Genomic DNA, 22,649 nt, shown 5'->3' on the forward strand with positions numbered 1-22,649 from the left:
AACTTTTGTTAAAAAAAGTTTTAAATGCCTTTACGTTTTTGTGCCAGTGACAGCTAGCTGGTACTCTGAGCAGTCGGCTATGTACAGCTTGGCTCACTTTTGCATTTGCACTTGGGTACAGTATGAATGTGAAGATGCTGGTACTGTTGATTGTATGCACCTTGACAGACTATTAGGAACACTTCTCTACCCGTTTCCCACCACGGATGGCTGACCTCCTGAGTTCTACCGGCACTTTTGAGGGGAATGGACGGGCAACATGTAGGGTCTGGACACTGCTGTTCCTCCAGCTTGCGTGCCACCTTGTCAAAGTTTGTCTCTTAAAAAGCAGATAGCAACAAAATTATTAAAGGTAAACATGGCAATCTTTAATTGATTCGGCAAACGGGAGTGTCAAGATCTACAATGAGCACAAACGTTGCTCAGTGCTTCTCGGGCTCCACTCTCAGAACAAAGGAAAGTTAGCGCAATTATACATTTTTCTTACCGTAAAACACTGCTGCCAAGTCTGAATATGGCATGACTGAAAGATTCTGCAGCCTTTCAGAATATAGGAAAAGCTGGGTCCACATCAAGCTAACCCAATAACAAGTTATCTCTGGAGCATCAGCTTTTTTTCAATCTTGGCTTCTTTATGGCTTTGAAAGCTATTATGCAGGCTTCCATCTTAATGTCTTTATTGAAAAGTCAACCTGTCCACCATATTGTGTTCCATATAATTTGCAAAGTCATTCAGACTTGGCACCGATCCATTCTTTTCTTCTACTAGACCATGCTTTTGTAGATCGACTCATTTTTAGATTTGACGATTAGCTCTTTCAACCTCACTCTGGCAATGGAGGCCCAGGACAGACAGATCAGTGTTGGAGTGGGAAGGGGAGTTAACATGGTTGGCAACCGGGAGATCCAGCAGGCCTGGGAGAGCTGAGTGTACGTGTCGGGTGAAATGCACAGCTAGTCTAGATAAAAGGAAATAATCCGTGTTCGAGAGAAAGTGTGTGTGAGAATGCGTGTGAGAGCATGTGAGAAAGTGTGTGAGCGTGTGCATGTGTGAGTGGGAGTGTGTGTGAGAGGGCACATGTGAGAATGAATGTGAGTGCGTGTGTGAGCGAGAGAGGGAGTGTGTGAGAGGCGGGCTATGTGTGAGAGGGAGAGGGTGTGTGTGTGTGAGAGAGGGACTGTGTATGTGTGAGAGGGTGTTCGTGTGTGGGAGGGAGCGAGATTGTGTGTATGAGAGAGCAAGAGAGGGAATGTGAGTGGGAGAGGGAGTTTGCAAGAGAGGGAGTGTGTGAAAGCAAAAAAGAGAGGAAGTGTTTGAGAGAGGGAGTGAGTGTGAGATATCAAGAGAGGGAGAGTGTTTGAGATAAAGCAAGAGAGGGAGTGTGTGTGCGTGTGAGAGAGAGGGACAGAGAGAGGGGGTGTGGGAGAATCAGGGAGCTAGAGAGGGAGTGAGACAGGGAGCGAGAAAGGGAGTGTCTGATAGAGCAAGCGAGAGTCGGTGTGAGACAGGGAGCGAGAGGAGTGTGACAGGGAGCGAGACGGAGTGTGACAGGGAGCGAGAGAGGGTGTGAGAGAGGAGGGGGGCGTGAGAGTGTGGAGTGGAGAGAATTTGTGTACAAGTGAGGGGGGAGAGTGGAGGGAGAGGGGAGGGAAGAATGTATTTGTGCAGCTTTAAGGAACATTGGTCAGGTAGCATTTGGAGTATTGCATACAATTCTAGTCACTTCATTATAGGACTGATGTGGAGGCTTTGGGGAAGGTGCAGAGATGGTTAAACAGAATGGTTTAAAACAAAGGAACTGCAGATGCTGGTTTACAAAAAAGGACACAAAGTGCTGGAGTAATTCAGCGGGACAGGCAGCACCCCTGGAGAGATGGAAAGGGTGACTGAAGAAACGTTCCGAAATGTTACCCATTCCATCCAGCATTTTGTGTCTACCTGAACAGTGCCTATCCACGCCGCGATGTGCCAGCAGGCTTGAGGAGCGGGCAAAGGCCTTGCCACCGAGCAGGCAAGTGAACGAGTGCCGACCGGTGTGGACTTGTCGATGCTTCAGCAGGTCGTCAAGGCGGGTGAAACCCTTAACACCGGACAGGCAGGGTAAGGGATGCTCACTGCTGTGGGTACGCCGATGCTGCCACAGGCTGGACATGCAGGTGGAACCCTTGCCACACTCAGCGCACTCAAAGGGTCTCTCTCCGGTGTGTATCCGCTGGTGCTCCTGCAGTCCCCGTGCTCTCTTCACACAGTGGGAGAAGCTGCTCGCCAGCGTGGGCCCCCCGGTGCTGAAGCAAGCCCCGCGAGCTGTCAAGCGCCTCACCGCAGTACGTAAAGTTGTAGGGCTGGCCACTGGTGTGCACGCACTGCTGAGACAGGCAAACAAATCGCTCTCCACACACCGGGCTGGTCACCAGTGTGCACCCGCTGGTGGGACAGCAGGTAAGTGGAGCGGGTGAACCCCTTGCCACACTGGGCGCAGATGTAGGGACGCTCCCTGGTGCGAGTGCACTGGTGCACCAGCAGGTTGCCGGACTAAGTGAAACCCTGCCGCACTGGGCGCAGGTGTAGGGGCGCTCGCCGGCATGGATGCGCTGGTGCACCAGCAGGTTGTTGGAGCGGGTGAAGCTCTTGCCGCACTGGGCGCAGGTGTAGGGGCGCTCGCCGGTGTGGGTGCGCTGGTGCACCAGCAGGTTGTAGGAGCGGGTGAAGCTCTTGCCACACTGGGCGCAGGTGTAGGTGTGCTCGCTGGTGTGGGTGCAGTGGTGTTTCAACAGGTTGCTGGACTGAGTGAAACCCTTGCCGCACTGGGCACAGGTGTAGGGCCACTCGTGGGTGTGGATGCGATGGTGCCGCAGCAGGTGATGGGAGTGGGTGAAGCCCTTGCCGCACTGGGCGCAGGTGTAGGGGCGCTCGCCGGTGTGGGTGCGCTGGTGCACCAGCAGGTTGCTGGAGTGGGTGAAGCCCTTGCTGCACTGGGCGCAGGTGTAGGGGCGCTCGCCGGTGTGGGTGCGCTGGTGCACCAGCAGGCTGTGGGACTGGGTGAAGCTCTTGCCGCACTGGGCGCAGGTGTAGGGGCGCTCAGCGGTGTGGGTGCGCTGGTGAACCAGCAGGTTGTGGGAGCGGGCGAAGCTCTTGCCGCACTGGGTGCAGGTGTAGGGGCGCTCGCCGGTGTGGGCGCGCTGGTGCAGCAGCAGGCTGTGGGATTGGGTGAAGTTCTTGCCGCACTGGGCGCAGGTGTAGGGGCGCTCGCCGGTGTGGGTGCGCTGGTGCTTCAGCAGGTTGCTGGACTGGTGAAGCCCTTGCCGCACTGGGCGCAGGTGTAGGGCCGCTCGCCGGTGTGGGTGCGCTGGTGCCGCAGCAGGGTGCTGGAGTGGGTGAAGCCCTTGCCGCACTGGGCGCAGGTGTAGGGGCGCTCGCCAGTGTGGGTGCGCTGGTGCACCAGCAGGTTGCTGGACTGGGTGAAGCCCTTGCCACACTGGGAGCAGGTGTAGGGGCGCTCGCCGGCATGGATGCGCTGGTGCACCAGCAGGTTGCTGGAGCGGGTGAAGCTCTTGCCACATTGGGGGCAGGTGTAGGGGCGCTCGCCGGTGTGGGTGCGCTGGTGTACCAGCAGGCTGTGGGATTGGGTGAAGCCCTTGCCGCACTGGGCGCAGGTGTAGGGGCGCTCGCCGGTGTGGATGCGCTGGTGCACCAGCAGGTTGCCGAACTGGGTGAAGCCCTTGCCGCACTGCGCACAGGTGTAGGGGCACTCGCCGGCATGGGTGCGCTGGTGCACAAGCAGGCTGTTGGAGCGGGTGAAGCTCTTGCCACATTGGGCGCAGGTGTAGGGGCGCTCGCCGGTGTGGCTGCGCTGGTGCACCAGCAGGCTGTGGGACTGGGTGAAGCCCTTGCCGCACTGGGCGCAGGTGTAGGGACGCTCGCTGGTGTGGGTGCGCTGGTGCTTCAACAGGTTGCTGGACTGAGTGAAACCCTTGCTGCACTGGGCGCAGGTGTAGGGCCACTCGCCGGTGTGCGTGTACCGGTGGACCAGCAGGTTGCCGAGCTGGGTGAAGCCCTTGCCGCACTGTGCACAGGTGTAGGGACGCTCACTGGCATGGATGCGCTGGTGCACCAGCAGGCTGTTAGAGCGGGCGAAGCTCTTGCCACAGTGGGGGCAGGTGTAGGGGTGCTCGCCGGTGTGGGTGCGCTGGTGTTGCAACAGATTGCTGGACTGAGTGAAACCCTTGCCGCACTGGGCGCAGGTGTAGGGGCGCTCGCCGGCGTGGGTGCGCTGGTGCTTCAACAGATTGCTGGACTGAGTGAAACCCTTGCCGCACTGGGCGCAGGTGTAGGGACGCTCGCCGGCGTGGGTGCGCTGGTGCACCAGCAGGCTGCCGGACTGGGTGAAGCCCTTGCCGCACTGCACACAGGTGTAGGGGCGCTCGCCAGTGTGGGTGCGCTGGTGCACCAGCAGGCTGTTAGAGCGGGTAAAGCTCTTGCCGCACTGGGCGCAGGTGTAGGGGTGCTCACTGGTGTGGGTGCGCTGGTGCTTCAACAGATTGCTGGACTGAGTGAAACCCTTGCCGCACTGGGTGCAGGTGTAGGGCCACTCGCCGGTGTGCGTGTACCGGTGCACCAGCAGGTTGCCGAGCTGGGTGAAGCCCTTGCCGCACTGTGCACAGGTGTAGGGACGCTCACTGGCATGGATGCGCTGGTGCACCAGCAGGCTGTTAGAGCGGGCGAAGCTCTTGCCACATTGGGGGCAGGTGTAGGGGTGCTCGCCGGTGTGGGTGCGCTGATGCTTCAACAGATTGCTGGACTGAGTGAAACTCTTGCCGCACTGGGCGCAGGTGTAGGGGCGCTCGCCAGCGTGGGTGCGCTGGTGCTTCAACAGATTGCTGGACTGAGTGAAACCCTTGCCGCACTGGGCGCAGGTGTAGGGGCGCTCGCCGGCATGGGTGCGCTGGTGCACCAGCAGGCTGTGGGACTGGGTGAAGCCCTTGCCGCACTGCACACATGTGTAGGGGCGCTCGCCAGTGTGGGTGCGCTGGTGCACCAGCAGGCTGTTAGAGCGGGTAAAGCTCTTGCCGCACTGCGCACAGGTGTAGGGGTGCTCACTGGTGTAGGTGCGCTGGTGCTTCAACAGATTGCTGGACTGAGTGAAACCCTTGCCGCATTGGGTGGAGGTGTTGGGGCGCTCCCCGGCGTGGGTGCACTGGTGCACCAGCAGTTTGTTGGAACAGATGAAGCTCTTGCCACAGTCAGAGCAGGTGAAGGGCCTCTCACCAGAGTGCATGCGGTTGTGCAGCAGCAGGTGGTCATAGCGGGTGAAGCTTTTGCCGCACTCCGAGCAGTCAAAGGGGCGTTCTCCCGTGTGCACACGCCGGTGGATCTCCAGCTGGCTCGGGCACTGACAGGCCATGCCACACACGTCGCACTCATAATGCTTCTCCTTGTTGTAACCCGTCATGTGGTCCTCGGTTGGCCCAGCCCCTCGAAACTCAGCATATGGGGGTGGGGGGGGCGGCTCACCAGCACCCTGGCCGCCCCCAGCTTCGGCTCCTAGACGCTGCAGGAGGGGAACACAGAGGGTCAGAAAGCTGGCAAACAAAACAACATTTGCATATATTGTGTGCATTTATGATTATATAATTCTGTGCGGCACAGTGGCACAGCAGTACAGCTGCTGCCTCACTACCAGAGACCCAGGCTCCATCATGACTACGGGTGCTGTCCATGTGGAGTTTGTACGTTCTCCCTTTTTTACTCCAGGTGCTCCGGTTTCCTCCAACATTTCAAAGACGTTCAGGGTTGTAGTTTAATCGGCCTCTGCAAAATTGTTAAATTGTCCCTAATGTGCGTAGGATAGTGCTAGTGTACGGGGTCATCACTGGTCGGCGGGCGGAAAGACCTGTTTCCACGCCTGTACATAAACTCGCAATAGGCTTAGAGCCCTTTATTGATTGCTACACGTTCTTGCAGCTGTAAGCAGTACAACAGAATAGAAAGTTTAGCAATTCAATATTAATTTCTTAGTGTCAGTTAATGCCAATTAGTGTGTGCACACATATGTGCATGTTGGTCATTCGCCGTCTCTCTGGTTATGGTATTGTGTTCACCCTCTCTGTTACGTATTGTGCACCAAGATGTGCCGTATTTCCTTCTGAAATGATTCAATTTATTGTCATTGTCAGTGTACAGTACAGAGACAACGAAATGCATTTTTAGCATCTCCCTTGAAAGGGAGACACAGGGCGTCGCGGTGTGCCCGCGCCTGCCGCCGTACATGCCCGCGCCTGCCGCCGTACGCCGTCTCCAAGGATTATTCCTAGTTTTGATGCATCATCTAGTTCTTTAAAATCAGGGGTTGCCAGACTGAGTTCGTCAAAGTATGTTTTCCTTGTTTTGTCAATTTTTTTGCATTTTAGGAGGAAGTGCACCTCTGTTTCAACCTCATCTGTCAAACAGTGGCCGCATATTCTGTTTTCTTTTGGTTGCCAGAATCTCTTCTGTCTTCCTTTTTCAACTGCCATAGAGTGGTCACTTAACCTGTATTTGGTGAGGGCCTGTCTCTGCTTTATGTCTCTAACAGTTGAGAGATAGTCTGCTAATTTATAATCTCTTTTTAGGGCACGGTAGCATTCTAATCTGCTTTGGCTTTTGGTTTCTTTATCCCAATGTTCCAAATACGTTTCTTTACATTGTTTGATAATTTGGTTCACTCTTACTGGTGATTGGGGATCAGTATTGATCTGAGGCTGGTCAGGATTTAACTGGATTGGGTTTAACTGAATAGGGGTAGTTAGTCTCAGTCTCAGTACCAACTGACACAGGGAACTCTTTTCATGGCTCCCCTCTTGTGTTTGAAGGGTTTAAACTGGAGTGTACCTGGGGGGGCTAGATTTAAGGTGATTCCAAAAATGTAGGCTCTTTTCTGGATATTTATTATTAGTGGGTATCTGCCTAATTCCGCCCTACATGCGTTTGTTGGTCTTTTACTTTGGATACGGAGTATGTTCCGACAAAATTCCGCATGCATGGGCCTCCGTTGTATGTTTTTCCCATTTACTATAACTATGGTGACTGAGCAGACCCCATACTTCACTACCATAAAGCGCAATAGGCTGGATTACAGTCAAATTTATTAAGCCAGATTTTACTTGGAATTTGGATGTTGTAGAATCTTCATTTTATTGCATACAGAGCTCTTTGAGCTTTCTCGTTTAGTGTATTCACTGTCATATTGAAGTTCCCTGATGCTGAAACAGTTAGACCAACGTAAGTATAGCTCATAGTGTGTCGATAACTATACCGTTGAGAGTAAATTTGTATTTATCTTCCTGACATCTGCGTCTTTTCTGAAAAATCATGTTGTTGGTTTTCTTTAGATTTACTGCCAGGGCCCAATTTTGGCAGGACTCATTAAGTAGGTCCAACTGTTGCTGCAGTCCCTGTTCTGTGGGGGACAGCAGAACCAAGTCATCCGCATAAAACAGGGACTTTACCTCTCCGTCCAGAAGACAGAGGCCCAGCGCTGTGGTCTGGACCAACTTTACTGCCAAATCGTTGATATATACATTAAACAGTGTCGGACTCAGATTGCAGCCTTGCCGGACGCCTCTTCTCTGGGCGAAGAGATCAGTGCGTTTGTCCCCAATTTTAACGCCACATTTATTATTCAGATACATTGATTTGATATGGTCATATACCTTTCCTCCTATACCACAACCGAGAAGTTTGTAATAGAGCCCTTCATGCCAAATAGAGTCAAATGCTTTCTCAAAGTCAATAAAACAGGCAAATATTTTCCCATTTTTCGCTTGGTGTACATGTTTTTCAATGAGAATGTGGAGTGTCAGTGGTACGGTGTTTTGTGAAGAAGCCAATTTGTTTTTTACTGAGAATGTTGTATTTGTTGAGGAAATCCTGCATTCTGTTATTTATGATACTGCAGAATAACTTCCCTAGGCAGCTACTGACAGATGCCACGATAATTATTTGGGTCTAATTTGTTTCCACTCTTATAAATGGGTGAAATAAGCCCTTGACACCAAATATGAGGGAAATAACCTGAAAGTAGTATGATGTTGAACAGCCTAAGCACCGTGTCCTGCATCTCCAGAGTGCTGTACCTGAGCATTTCATTTTTAATGCTGTCTGGACCACAGGGTTTTTTGAGTGAAGAGATTTTATTTTTATGGTCAATTCATTCAAAGTAATTGGGAAATCAAGAGGGTTTTGATAATCTTTAATTATTGTTTCTAGTGTTTGGAGTTTTTCTTTGATACGAGAATAATTTGTGTTTGTTTTATTTATTGGGATGTCTTTATATAGATTTTTGAAAGGTGCTCTCCAGATATCACTGTCTTGAATTGGTCGTGTTTGTAGTTTTGTTGTGCTCAGGTTATTCCACATATCCCAAAATAGGTTTTGATTTATGGAATTTTCAATTTCTTCAAGTCTTTTGTGAGTGTAATTTAGTCTTTTGTTCCTATTCGTATGCTTATACCTTTTAAGAGTTTCATTATATCTAATACGTTAGTCTGGATTGTTTGGTTGACGGTGTTTTTGGTTCGATATTTTCCCTAGATCTTTTCTGACACTTTTACACTCATGGTCGAACCATTTTTCATGGTTGTGTTTTTTGATAATTTTTCTCTTCTGTTTCACAAGGTCAGCTTTGATAGCTGCCTTGTGAAAGATCATATTAATGTCATTTATAGCCATGCTTACACCATCTCTAGTAACCTCGTATGCGTTTGTCATGAATTTCTGTATTTTGTTTGTGAGATCAGGTGAGCTCAGGGCCATGATGAATTTATCTACACTATCTGAAGCTCATCTGTAAGTCTCATTTAGTTTATACAGCTTACTGGGTTCATTTTTTATGTCTTTAATTTGAACAGGAAATTTTAGGTACACATGTTGATTTGACTGGTCTGAAAGAGGGGACTGCTGCCTAAGCACTGATAGTGCAGGGGTTTATGCCAGTAATTGCGTAGTCTATCACGCTAGACCCAAGAGCAGAGAAATATGTGAACCTTCCCAGCGAGTCCCCTCTAAGCCTACCATTAACTATGTACAGGCCCAAGGCTCGACAGAGATGCACTACCTCTGTACCACTTTTATTTATTTCAGTCAAGTTTGTTCCGGTTAACGACAGTTGGTGTGACATACAAGGGGGTTTGACCAAACACATAGTTGTTGCCTGTGGGTCTATGGAATCGGGTTCACATCCGGTCCTTGCATTCTGGTCTCCACATAGTAGCACATTTCCCTGGGCCTGGAAATGATTGATTTCCCTGTGAAGAGTTTCAAATATATCCTCTTCAAAATATGGCGATTCTATTGGGGGTATGTAGGCAGCACATAGATATATATCTTTTCCTGTTATTCCAATTTTTTAATCTAGTTTCAACCATATATGTGATATCCCCTGGTACACAAAAAAGCTGGAAAAACTCAGCGGTGCAGCAGCATCTATGGAGCGAAGGAAATAGGCAACGATTCAGGCCGAAACATTTATCAGTCTGAAGAAGGGTTTTGGCCCGAAACGTTGCCTATTTCCTTCGCTCCATAGATGCTGCTGCACCCGCTGAGTTTCTCCAGCTTTTTTGTGTACCTTCCATTTTCCAGCATCTGCAGTTCCTTCTTAAACACTATGTGATTTCCCGTTTTATTGATGTAATATGACTGTTTAGTTCTTCTTTGTACCACACCAAGACCCCCACCCCCCGCCCCGGTTCTGCCCTTATGTATATCAGTAGTTTTTACTGAGGGCACCATGACTTCATGGTACCCTGAAGGACAGTGAATGAACGTACCTTTCGGTACCATGTTTCTGTTAATATCATTATATCAGTGTCTTCTCTAGACTTTAGGAACTCAGGGTTCCCAGTCTTCATCCCGAAGGTTGAAGAGTAGAGACCCTGGATATTCCAGCAACCTATATGGAATGAACTCATTTATTTTGTATTTATATTCTTTTCTTTTTTAATTTAAATAAAACTTATTTTGTGGGACAGGTGCGAAAACACTAATTTTTTCTATAATTGGTGACTGCTTGAATTTTTTGAAGATGTTACTCGGGAAATTGATGAGGGTAAAGCAGTGGATGTTGTGTATATGGACTTCAGTAAAGCCTTTGACAAGGTTCCTCATGGAAGGTTGGTTAAGAAGGTTCAATGGTTGGGTATTAATGGTGGAGTAGCAAGATGGATTCAACAGTGGCTGAATGGGAGATCCCAGAGAGTAATGGTGGATGGTTGTTTGTCAGGTTGGGGGCCAGTGATGAGTGGGGTGCCACAGGGATCTGTGTTGGGTCCACTGTTGTTTGTCATGTACATCAATGGATGATGGTGTGGTAAATTGGATTAGTAAGTATGCAGATGATACTAAGATAGGTGGGGTTGCGGGTAATGAAGTAGAGTTTCAAAGTCTACAGAGAGATTTATGCCAGTTGGAAGAGTGGGCTGAAAGATGGCAGATGGAGTTTAATGCTGATAAGTGTGAGGTGCTACATCTTGGCAGGACAAATCAAAATAGGACGTACATGGTAAATGGTAGGGAATTGAAGAATGTAGGTGAACAGAGGGATCTGGGAATAACTGTGCACAGTTCCCTGAAAGTGGAATCTCAGGTAGATAGGGTGGTAAAGAAAGCTTTTGGTGTGCTGGCCTTTATAAATCAGAGCATTGAGTATAGAAGTTGGGATGTAATGTTAAAATTGTACAAGGCATTGGTGAGGCCAATTCTGGAGTATGGTGTACAATTTTGGTCGCCTAATTATAGGAAGGATGTCAACAAAACAGAGAGAGTACAGAGGAGATTTACTAGAATGTTGCCTGGGTTTCAGCAACTAAGTTACAGAGAAAGGTTGAACAAGTTAGGGCTTTATTCTTTGGAGCGCAGAAGGTTAAGGGGGGGACTTGATAGAGGTTTTTAAAATGATGAGAGGGATAGACAGAGTTGGCGTGGAAAAGCTTTTCCCACTGAGAGTAGGGAAGATTCAAACAAGGGGACATGGCTTGAGAATTAAGGGACTGAAGTTTAGGGGTAACATGAGGGGGAACTTCTTTACTCAGAGAATGGTAGCTGTGTGGAATGAACTTCCAGTGAAGGTGGTGGAGGCAGGTTCGTTGGTATTATTTAAAAATAAATTGGATAGTTATATGGATGGGAAGGGAATGGAGGGTTATGGTCTGAGCGCAGGTATATGGGACTAGGGGAGATTATGTGTTCGGCACGGACTAGAAGGGTCGAGATGGCCTGTTTCCGTGCTGTAATTGTTATATATATATATATGTAATGTTAGGTAAAGTTTTGTATGCCATGGTAAGGCAGACTCATACTGCCACCTAGGAATAATAATTATATTAAATCAATATCAACAGTACTAATATCTTTTTCTCTCTCTTTTTCTGTCTCTCTCTGTGCCTCTCTCTCTCTGATTCTCTCTGTTTCTGTCACCCTCTCTCTGTATCTCTCTCTCTCTCTGTCTCACTTTCTCTGTCACCCTCTCTCTGTATCTCTCTCTCTCTCTCTCTCTCTCTCTCTCTCTCTCTCTGCCTCACTTTCTCTGTCACTCTCTCTGTCTCTTTCTGAATCTGTCTTTCTCGCTACCTCTCTCTCCGTCTCTCTCTCTCTCCCTCACTTTCTCTGTCTGGTCTCTCAATTCAATTTTTCAATTAAAAAACTTTATTGGCATGATAAAAAATACATTGTTATATTGCCAAAGTATAAAACATGACATACATATTTAAAATGCATAAGTATAAATACAAGTATACAGTGCCTCTCACTCTGTCTCTCACTTTTTCTCTATCTGTCCCTCTGATTCAGCCTCTGTATATACGTGCCTCTGTATATACGTGCATGAGAATTGGTGCAACAACGGGATAATCATAGACAATCATTGTTCCCCTGACCTCGAGTACATGTCTGTAAAGATGCCGGCTTTTTTTTCTACCGAGAGAACTAACAGTAGTGATCGTCATGGCTGTGTATATTCCACCTGACGCCAATGTAAACACGGCGCTCTCTCTCCTGCTGAACACCATTAACGAACAGCAGCGGGACCACCCCAAAGGTGTTCACATAATCGCAGGGGACTTTAATAAGGCCAACTTGAAGACTGTACTGCCGAAATTTTATTAACATGTCAAGTGTTCTACTGGAGGGGTGAACACGCTGGATCATGTCTACACCAATATTAAGCACGCGTATAGAGCCATCCCCCTCCCCCAACTCGGCCAGTCAGATCATCTCTCCCTCCTGCTCTCTCCAGCCTACACCCCCCTCAGACGCAGTGCCAGGCCCACCATAAAGTCTGTTACAACCTGGCCTGAAAATGCACTCTCCAATCTACAGGACTGCTTTACACAGACAAACTGGGACATATTCGAACACCAGGTTCTGGAAACTCTCACAGAAACGGTGCTGGACTATATCAAGTTCTGCATCGGAAACGTGACTGTGGACAAAAACATTTGGGGTTTCCCAAACCAGAAACCCTGGATGTCCAGCCAGGTCCGCACACTCCTCAGAGCCCGCGATGCTGCCTTCAGGTCAGGTGACAGAGGGTACAGGGCTGCTCGAGCCGATCTGAAAAGTGGAATTAAAAAAGCCAAGGCGGACCATAGAGTCCCACTTGTCCAGCAATAATACACGGGAGGTATGGCGGGGCATACAAGACATCACCAACTACAGAGGCTATGCCACAAAGTCAGAAGACCTGAGTGTGCCGCTGGCAGAAAAGCTAAATTGCTTCTTCTCCCGCTTCGATAAATCACAACAGCAGCACTCACCTGCTACAGCCCTGTTCCCACCCTCACCTGGCTCCTGTACTACTCCACTCACTGTCAGGGAGCACGATGTCAGACGGGTGCTCCTGGCAGTGAACCCCAAGAAGGCTACCGGCCCAGATGGAGTACCTGGTAAGGTGCTCAAAGCGTGTGCCCACCAGCTCACTGTCATCTTCACCAGAATTTTCAACCTCTCCCTGGACTACATGGTAAATGGTAGGGAATTGAAGACTGTAGGTGAACAGAGGGATCTGGGAATAACTGTGCACAGTTCCCTGAAAGTGGAATCTCATGTAGATAGGGTGGTAAAGAAAGCTTTTGGTGTGCTGGCCTTTATAAATCAGAGCATTGAGTATAGAAGTTGGGATGTAATGTTAAAATTGTACAAGGCATTGGTGAGGCCAATTCTGGAGTATGGTGTACAATTTTGGTCGCCTAATTATAGGAAGGATGTTAACAAAATAGAGCGAGCACAGAGGAGATTTACTAGAATGTTGCCTGGGTTTCAGCAACTAAGTTACAGAGAAAGGTTGAACAAGTTAGGGCTTTATTCTTTGGAGCGCAGAAGGTTAAGGGGGGACTTGATAGAGGTTTTTAAAATGATGAGAGGGATAGACAGAGTTGACGTGGAAAAGCTTTTCCCACTGAGAGTAGGGAAGATTCAAACAAGGGGACATGACATGAGAATTAAGGGACTGAGGTTTAGGGGTAACATGAGGGGGAACTTCTTTACTCAGAGAGTGGTAGCTGTGTGGAATGAGCTTCCAGTGAAGGTGGTGGAGGCAAGTTCGTTTTTATCATTTAAAAATAAATTGGATAGTTATATGGATGGGAAGGGAATGGAGGGTTATGGTCTGAGCGCAGGTATATGGGACTTGGGGAGATTATGTGTTCGGCACGGACTAGAAGGGTCGAGATGGCCTGTTTCCGTGCTGTAATTATTATATGGTTATATGGACCAGGCAGTTATTCCGTCCTGCCTAAAATCAGCCACAATCGTCCCAGTGCCGAAGAAGTCTCCCATCACTAGCCTAAATGATTACCGTCCTGTGGCCCTCACTGCGGTAATCACGAAGTGCTTCGAGAGATTGGTCCTCCAGCACATCAAGGACTGTCTACCACCAGACTTCGACCCCCACCAATTCGCTTATCGCCAAAATAGATCCACGGAAGATGCCATTACCGTAGCTCTCCACTCTGTGCTGAGCCATCTGGAGCAGGGGCAGAGCTACGTCCGGATGCTCTTTGTGGATTATAGCTCAGCTTTCAACACAATCATTCCGGACATTCTCATTGATAAATTGGTCACTCTCGGCCTCCCCACTCTCACATGTGGTGGATAAAAGGTTTCCTCACCAACCGGCCCCAGACTGTGAGACTCGGCCCCCACCTCTCCTCCACTTTCAACACAATCATTCCGGACATTCTCATTGATAAATTGGTCACTCTCGGCCTCCCCACTCTCACATGTGGTGGATAAAAGGTTTCCTCACCAACCGGCCCCAGACTGTGAGACTCGCCCCCCACCTCTCCTCCACTCGCAGGTTGAGTACCGGCTCCCCACAGGGCTGTGTGCTAAGCCCCCTCCTATACTGTCTCTACATCTACGACTGTAGTCCGGCCCACAACAACAACCGCATCGTCAAGTTTGCTGACGACACTACTGTAGTCGGACTTATTTCAAAGGGAGACGAGGCAGCCTACAGAGAGGAAGTCCTGAAGTTGACAACCTGGTGCTCAGAAAACAATCTGGCTCTGAACACCAGGAAAACAAAAGAGCTCATTGTCGACTTCAGGAGGCACAGTGATGAAGCCGAATTTTAGTTAAAAATATAAGAAGATATTAAATTGACCTCTGGGCTAGCTTACAGCTTATATTTAGTCTCAAATTAGGCTTGCCTTAGGTTGTGGGTGTGTGAGATAATAAATCCTATAACATTGGAGAAGCTAGAGATATCTTTGAAGTAAGATGCCATAAACCAAATTACCAATGTTTATGGGGAGGCAATAAAGGAAGAGAGAAATAGCCAGTCACATCTTTGTAAACAAATGACCTATGTTTATGAGGGACCAAATGACAGAGGAAGCAGCGAAAAGAGCTAGGGTGGTCTATTTGGACCTAAAGCAAATGGCCAATGTTTTTAGTATATCTTGTAGCATGTAAACAAAAGGTTTGATGTGATGCATTCTGTGGAAACCTTTTCCTGTACCTCTGACCATGACTAATGTCTGTGGAATGTGCAAAGGGGACAAAAAAACCCTATTTAAGGCAATGTAATTCTGTTGTTAAGAGAAGGTGGCTGAGCACAGTCAAGTGTCTGTGTTAGTCACTTGACTGGAGTTCTCCCTCCCTTCCATCGGCCGATGTTAAGTAAAGTTTTGAACTGGTCTATCAAACAGTTTGTGTGGTGTCTGTTTATTAAGAAGCGAACCTGGTTTAGTAGTTATAAAAGTAGCTTTTTCAACAGCACCGACTTAGTCCCCCTACATATCAACGGCGAGTGTACTGCTGATATCTCCTGGACAGACAACACGACAGCGGTCATCAAGAAGGCTCAGCAGCGGCTGCACTTCCTGAGGGTTCTCAGGAAGCACAACCTGGACTCTAACCTGCTGCTGACCTTCTACCGCTCGTCCATCGAGAGCCTGCTGACATACTGCATTACAGCATGGTACGGCAGCTGCACCATGGCAGACAGGGAGAGGCTTCAGAGGGTATCTAGGACAGCACAGAAGATCATTGGTTGCCCTCTCCCCTCCCTGATGGATATTTACACCTCCCGCTGCCTTAGCAGGGCAAAGAATATCATCAGGGACAGCTCCCATCCTGCGTTTGGACTGTTCGACCTGCTGCCCTCTGGAAGGCGCTATAGGTGCATCAAAACTAGGACAAATAGACTCAGGAATAGTTGTTTTCCGAAAGTCATAACTACTCTTAATTCACACATGCACTGACTTCACAGCCCAACACCCGGACTTCCATCTATTCTATCCACGTACTGAAATTTGGAACTGTAATGTGTATTGTAACTGTAATTTTTAATATTTTTAAAAAAATGTTTTAATATTTAATATAATCTTTAAACATCTGCCTAAGAATACTACCTATTCATCCTTCACAATTTTGCCTTTATAGATATGTATATAGCACCGCAGAATTGTGCACCTATCCCCCCCCTCCTCCCCTTTTGTTTTGTTTTCTGTTTCTTGTTTTTTGTACTAAATTATATGTATGCACTGAGTACGAGCTGCTTTTAATCTCATTGTACATGTATAGTGACAATAAATGGCATATCTTTTATCTTTATATCTTTATTCACTCGCTGTCTGTCTGTTTGTCTTTTTTCTCTCTGTCTCTCCCCCTCTGTCCTCTCTCTCTCTCTCCCCCTCTGTCTCCCTGCCTCGCACCGTTTCTCTTTCTGTCTCTCCCTCTCACTGTCGCTGGCATCTCTCTGCCTCTCTATCTCTCCCTCTATGCCTCCAGTTCCATCGGGACCCCACCACTCGCCACATCTTCCCATCTCCTGCCGTCTGCTTTCCGCAGAGACTGCTCCCTCTGTAACTCCCTGGTCAATTCGTCCCTTTCCCCCGTACCACCCTCTCCTCGGGCACTTTCCATTGCAACCGCAGGAAATGCTACACTTGTCGGTTTACCTCCCCCTTGACTCCATTCAAGGACCCAAGCAGCAATTCCAGGTGTGACAGAGGTTCACCTGCACCTCCTCCAACCTCATCTATTGCATCCGCTGCTCTAGATGTCAGCTGATCTACATCAGTGAGACCAAGCGTAGGCTTGGCGATCGCTTCGCCGAATACCTCCGCACGGTCCGCATTAACCTACCTGATCAGCACTTGAACTCCCCCCCCGATTCCGTATCCGACCTTTCTGTTCTGGGCCTCCTCCATGACCAGAGTGAAGACCACCGGAAATTGGAGGAGCAGCACCTCATTGGCAGTTTGTACCCCAGTGGCATGAACATTGACCTCCAATTTCAGGTCGCCCTTAATGACTCCTCCCCTCACCCCATCAGTCTGAACAAGGGCTTCGGCCCGAAACTTTGCCTATTTCCTTCGCTCCATAGATGCTGCCGCATTCGCTGAGTTTCAACAGCATTTCTCTCTCTCTATCTGTCTCTCTGACGGTCTGTCTGTTTCTCTGTCCCACTCTCTCTCTCCCTCTTTCTCTCTCACCCCTCTATCTCTCACTCCGTCTCTCTCTCTCTCTCTCTCTCTCTCTCTCTCTGACCCTCTCCCTCTCTCTCTGAGTCTGTGTCTCCCTCTTTCTCCCCCCCCCCCCCTCCCTCTCTCTGTCTCTCCCACTCTCTGTCTCTGGTCTCTCTCTCCATCTCTCTCTGGCATTCTCTTTTTCCCTCTGTGTTCATTTCAATCTGATCTCTAACTGTGTCTCTCTCACTCTCTCTGCCTGTATCACTGTCTCACTCTCTCTCTGTCTGTCTCTGTATCTCTCCTCTGACTGTCTCTTCCCTCTCTCTGTCTCTCTCTCCCTCTCCCTCACTGTCTCTCCCTGTTTCTCTCCCTCTGTCTCTCACTCTCCCTTTCTCTCTCTCTCTGACCCTCTCTCTCTCTTCTCTGACTCCTCTCTCTGCCTCTCTCTCTGTCTCTGTTTCCCTTTCTCGCTGTCCTCTCTCTCTCTGTCTCCCCCTCACTCTCTCTCTCTCTCTCTCTCTCTCTCTTTCTCTCACTGTCTTTCTGTCTCACTGTCTTTGCCTCACTCTCCCTCTGTCTGTCTGTCTCTCTCCCTCTGTGTCTGTTTCTCTCCCCCTGTGTCTGTCTCTCTCCCCTCTCTCTGTGCTCTCTCTCTCTGTCTGTACCTCTCTGTATCTCGCTGTCTCTCTCTGTTTCTCTCTCCCTCTCTTTCACTGTCTATCTCTCTCTCTCTCTCTCCCTCTATCGGTGTGTGTCTCTCTCTTAGTCTGTGTCCCTCTCTTTCTCTCCCCCTCCCTCCCTCCCTCTCTCTCTCTCTGATTCTCTCTGTCACACTGTCTGTTTCTCTCTTTTGTATCTCTCCCTCTGTCTCTCTCTCTCTCGCCCTCTTTCTCACTCACTCACTCTCCTTCTCTGTCCTCTGTCTGTCTCTCTCCCTATCTGTCTCTCTCACTCTCTGTCTATCATTCTCTCACCTGAGGTAAATGTTATTAATCCACAGGGGAGCGGAATAAACCCAGTCTGGGGGGGAAACCGAGGTAAATAATGTTAATAATAATCTCTCTCTCTCTCTTGCCATCTATCTTTCTCCCTCTGTCTCTCTCTCCCTCTGTCTCCCTTTCTCTGTCTCTCAGTCTGTCTGTCTGTCTCTTCCCCTCTGTCTGTCTCTCTCCCTGTCCCACTGTCTCTCTCTCTCTTTCTGACCCTCTCTTTCTGTCTGCCTCTCCCTCTCCCTGTCTCCTTCACTTTATCTGTCTCTCTCTCTTGCTGCCTCTCTCTGTCTCTCTCTTGCTGCCTCTCTCTGATTCTGTCTCTGTGAATTAAAAAAAACTTTATTGACATGATAAAAAACATTGTTATATTGCCAAAGTAGAAAACATGTCATCTATCTATATATTAAAACTGTGTGTGTGTGTGTGTGTGTGTATGTGTGTGTGTGTGTTTCTGCCAGGGTGTGTTTGTTTCTGCCTGGGTGTGTTTGTGGGTGCCAGATTCGGCCTTTGATTCCATGCTACACCAGTACTCCATCATTAAACTCCGTAATTTTTTCCATGTCGCTACCTCATTCACTTTTACATCCAATTTTGCACTCCTCAAAAAAAATGTGCTTTTTTATGTACACTTTAAAAAAATAAAATCACACACCCCACCCCCCCACTCACTCATTTTGTCGCCTCCTGCTGGCCAGCGACCATAATGACTACTGACACCCGCCTCTGTCTCAAAGACGCCACCATTTTTGAGGCCTCACACTCTCTAACCAGCTGGAGTGGGGACCAAACCTGGGGTTTGGGATGGGGCCGTGCCCGGGGCCAAAAAGTAGCCGCCCCACGCCCGCCAGCAATCTCTCTGTCTCTCCCCTCTCCCTTCACAGCCCGCGGCTCGACATGCATGACCGCTCCAACCCCCCCCCCCCAATCACCTCTCCCCCCACTCTCCGCCCTCCCTCCCCCCCCCTCTCCAACCCTCCCCCCCTACTCTGTGCCTGAAGCGCAGAGTTCTCCTCCCTCCCTTCCCCCCCTCTTCTCTCCATTGGCCGGCCCTGTTTTCTCGCTCTCTCTCTCTCTCCCCGGCACAGTGACCACATTATTGCGTTCAATAGCCAGCCCTCACCTCTGACGACGCGCACACCCCCCCTCAAATTCTCCCCACCCCCGCTCCCTCTTCCACCTCTTCCCCTCTCTCTCCACCCACTCCTCCTCCTCTGCAGCTCTCCCACCTCCCCATCGCTCTCCCTCCCCACTCTTTCCCCTACCACTCTCCACCTCCCTCCTCATACTTCCCCGCTTTCTCCACTCTTTCCCTAACCCCTCCCTCCCTACGCCCTCTCCATTCTTCCCATTCCTCCCACCCTTCCCCCCTCTCTCTCTCCACCCACCCCCCCTCTGCACCCTCTGTTCCCCTCTCCCTCCCGCCTCCTTCCCCTCCCTCTCTCCCCTCCCCCACCACCCCCTCTTCCCCCCTCCCCACCCATCTCAGCCTCCCTCCCCCCCTCCCCCCCCTCTCCCCCTTCCCATCTCTGCCTCTACCACCACTCCTCCTACCCCTCTCCCCACTCTTACCCCCCCTCTCCCCACTCCCCTTCCCCCTACCACTATCCCCCTCCCTCCACTCTTCCCCCTCTCCCTCCTCCTCCCCCTCTTCACCCACCCCCCTCTCCCCCCTCCCCCTATCACCTCTCTCTCCTCACCCTTCTCCCCCCCCTCTTCACCCCCATCTCCCACCACCCCTTTCCCCTCTCTCATGCACCACTCCCCCCACTACCCCCCCTCCCACACCTCTCCCCCCCCCTGCCCACCCCGCTCTTCTCTCCCCAATCTCTCCCGTTTCCCCCTCCCATCTTCTCACCCTCCTCTCTCCCACCCCGTCTCCCTCTACCCCCTCCCCCGCCAGTGTGTTTGGGGGGTGGTTAGTGTGAGTGTGATGCCGCACCCCCCCCGCAAACGCGCATTGGGGAAACAGACCCAACGGGTCTGCACTTGGTCTAGTACATATTTAAAATGCATAAATACAAGTATCCAGTGCATGGATAGATATGTCCCTGTACATAAACTCGCAATAGACCTATAGCCCTTTATTGATTGCTACACGTTCTTGCAGCTGTAAGCAGTACAACAGAGTAGCAAGTTTAGCAATTCAATATTAATTTCTTAGGGTCAGTTAATGTAAATTAGTGCATATGTGCATGTTTGTCTCTCTCTGTCTCTCACTGTCTGCATCTCTCTCTCTCTCTCTGTCTGTGTGTGTGTGTGTCTCTCTCTCCCCGAGTCTCTCTCTTTCTCTCCCCCTCTCGCTGCCTCTGGTCTCTGTCAGTCTCTCTCCCTGTCTCTCTCATTCTCTCTCCCTGTCTCTCTCATTCTCTCTCCCTCTCCCACTGCTTCTCTCCGTCTTTCTCTCTCTCTTTCCCTCTCACTGCCCCACTCTCCGTCTCTCTCTCTCTTTCTCTCACCCTCTCACTTCCTCTCTCTGTCTCTGGTCTCTCTCTCTCTCTCTTTCTATATCTCCCTCTCTCTCCCTCTCTGCCCCACTGTCTCACCCTCCATCTTTCTCTCCCTCTCTCACTCTCTCGCTCCCTTTCTCCGACCCTTTGTCTCTCTCCCTCACTCTGTGTGCGTCTCTCTCTCTCTCGGCCTTTCTCTCTGTCACTCTCTTTCTATGTCTCTGTCCTCTCTCCCTCTGACTCTTTATTTCTCTCCCACTTTGCCTCTCTCTCACTCTCCGAGTCCGTCTCTTTCTCTCTCGCGCTGCCTCTGTCTGTCTGTCTCTCTGTCTCCATGTCTCTCACTCTCTCTGCCTGTCTGTCTCTCCCTCTCTCTCTCACTGCCTCTCTCTTTCTCTCTCCCTCTTGCTGCCTCTCTCTGTTTCTCCCACTCTCTATCTCTCTCTCTCTGTATCTGTATCTCTCTAGCTCTCTCTCTCCCTCTGTGTCTTTCTCTCTCTCCCTCTCTGTGTGTCCCTCTCTGTGTGTCTCTCTCCCGTGCCTCTCTCTCTGGACCGTTCCCGCTCTCCTCATCCCAGACACTACTCCCCCACCAGATGGAGGGGGGGGGAGGACAACTCACCGGCACCTTGGCTGCCCTCAATGGCCGCTCACGTCCCCGTCACTCCGTCGACAGCAACGGCTCCTAAACCCTGCAGGAGGGGAACACAGAGGGTCAACAAGCTGGCAAACAGGACATCACTAACGCGGCAACATTGCTGGCGCTTAAAAGGGGGGGGGAGGGGAAGACTGAGGGGCAAGGGGTTTGCGGGATGGGGGGAGTGGGTGAGGGGTGGGGTGTGGTGGGGGTGAAGGGGTGTGGGGGTGTGGGGGGGGGTGAGTGGGGGAGGGGGGTGAGTGGGGGGGTGAGGGGTGAGTGGGTGAATGGGGGGGGGGAGTGGGTGAAGGGGGTGTGGGTGGGGGGTGAGTGGGTGAAGGGTGAATGGGTGGGGGGGGAGGGGTGAATGGGTGGGTGTGTGGGTGTAGGGTGTGTGGTGGGGGGGTGAGTGGGGGGGAGGGGTGTGATGGGGGGGGTGAGTGGGTGAAGGGGTGTGGGTGTGTAGGGGGTGAGTGGGGGAGGGGGTGAGTGGGGGGGGGGGGGTGAATGGGGGGGGTGAGTGGGTGAAGGGGTGTGGGTGTAGGGGGGTGAGTGGGGGAGGGGGTGAGTGGGGGGGGGTGAATGGGGGGGGTGAGTGGGTGAAGGGGTGTGGGTGTAGGGGGTGAGTGGGGGGGGGGTGGGGAGGGGGTGGGGGGGGGGGTGAGTGGGTGAAGGGGTGTGGGTGTGTAGGGGGTGAGTGGGTGAAGGGGTGTGTGTGGGTGTGGGGGTGAGTGGGTGAAGGGGTGTGGGTGTAGGGGGTGAGTGGGGGAGGGGGTGAGTGGGGGAGGGGGTGAATGGGGGGGGTGAGTGGGTGAAGGGGTGGTGTGGGTGTAGGGGTGGAGTGGGGGGAGGGGGTGAATGGGGGGGGTGAGTGGGTGAAGGGGTGTGGGTGTAGGGGGTGAGTGGGGGACGGGGTGAGTGGGTGAGGTGTCAGTGCGGGGTTGAGGGCGAAACGAACCGCCGACATTACTCCCCCTCCACCAGGCCGGCCGCTGCGCCACCATCAGCCCCGGCCCGGTCCTCAACATCCCGACACTGACTCCGCTCCACCCGCTGTTTGTCTCCCGGTGCGAGGCCGGAGATTGGAGCCGCCCCCGTGATGTCACCCCGACCCCCCGCGCTTACCCCGCCTGGAGGACCGGCCTGGAGGACCACGGGCGCTCCGGGACCGACCCACCTGGAGACAGAGCGCTGGGGGAACACGGACCCTATAAGATCTTTGTTCCCGAGGGAAGCCGAGGCGGAAGTGAGCGCGCAATGCCTCAGCACGGAAATTACGTCACCAGCGGTGAGTGACGGGGGTGTGGGGGCGGGGCGGTGAGGGTGGCGCATGCGCAGCGGTGGAGTTGTTGCTCTCAGCTACAATGATGGATCCACCCACCTTGTCATGTCTTGTCTCTTCTACCCGTCACTTTCAGGCCCGCCACTACATCCATATCCACAATATTACCATTTGATACAGGGACAAAGGTTGAATAAATCAATGAATGAAAAAAGAAATTAATATTTTTTATTGTAAATACAAATAATTAAAAACAAGTAATTCGAGATCACAGGAAATATTATGTGTGTGTGATATATGATTCATAATCAATGTATATGTGTGTGTGATATATGATTTAT

General features: G+C 50.7%; 1 pseudogene; it reads right to left on the minus strand.

The window, feature by feature from the left end:
• Positions 1-351: 351 nt before the first annotated feature.
• LOC129713137 (zinc finger protein 271-like) lies at positions 352-22,311 on the minus strand (annotated as a pseudogene).
• Between the last annotated feature and the right edge of the window lie 338 nt (positions 22,312-22,649).

This window comes from Leucoraja erinacea, chromosome 35 (genome assembly GCF_028641065.1).
Source record: "Leucoraja erinacea ecotype New England chromosome 35, Leri_hhj_1, whole genome shotgun sequence".
NCBI lineage: Eukaryota > Metazoa > Chordata > Chondrichthyes > Rajiformes > Rajidae > Leucoraja > Leucoraja erinaceus.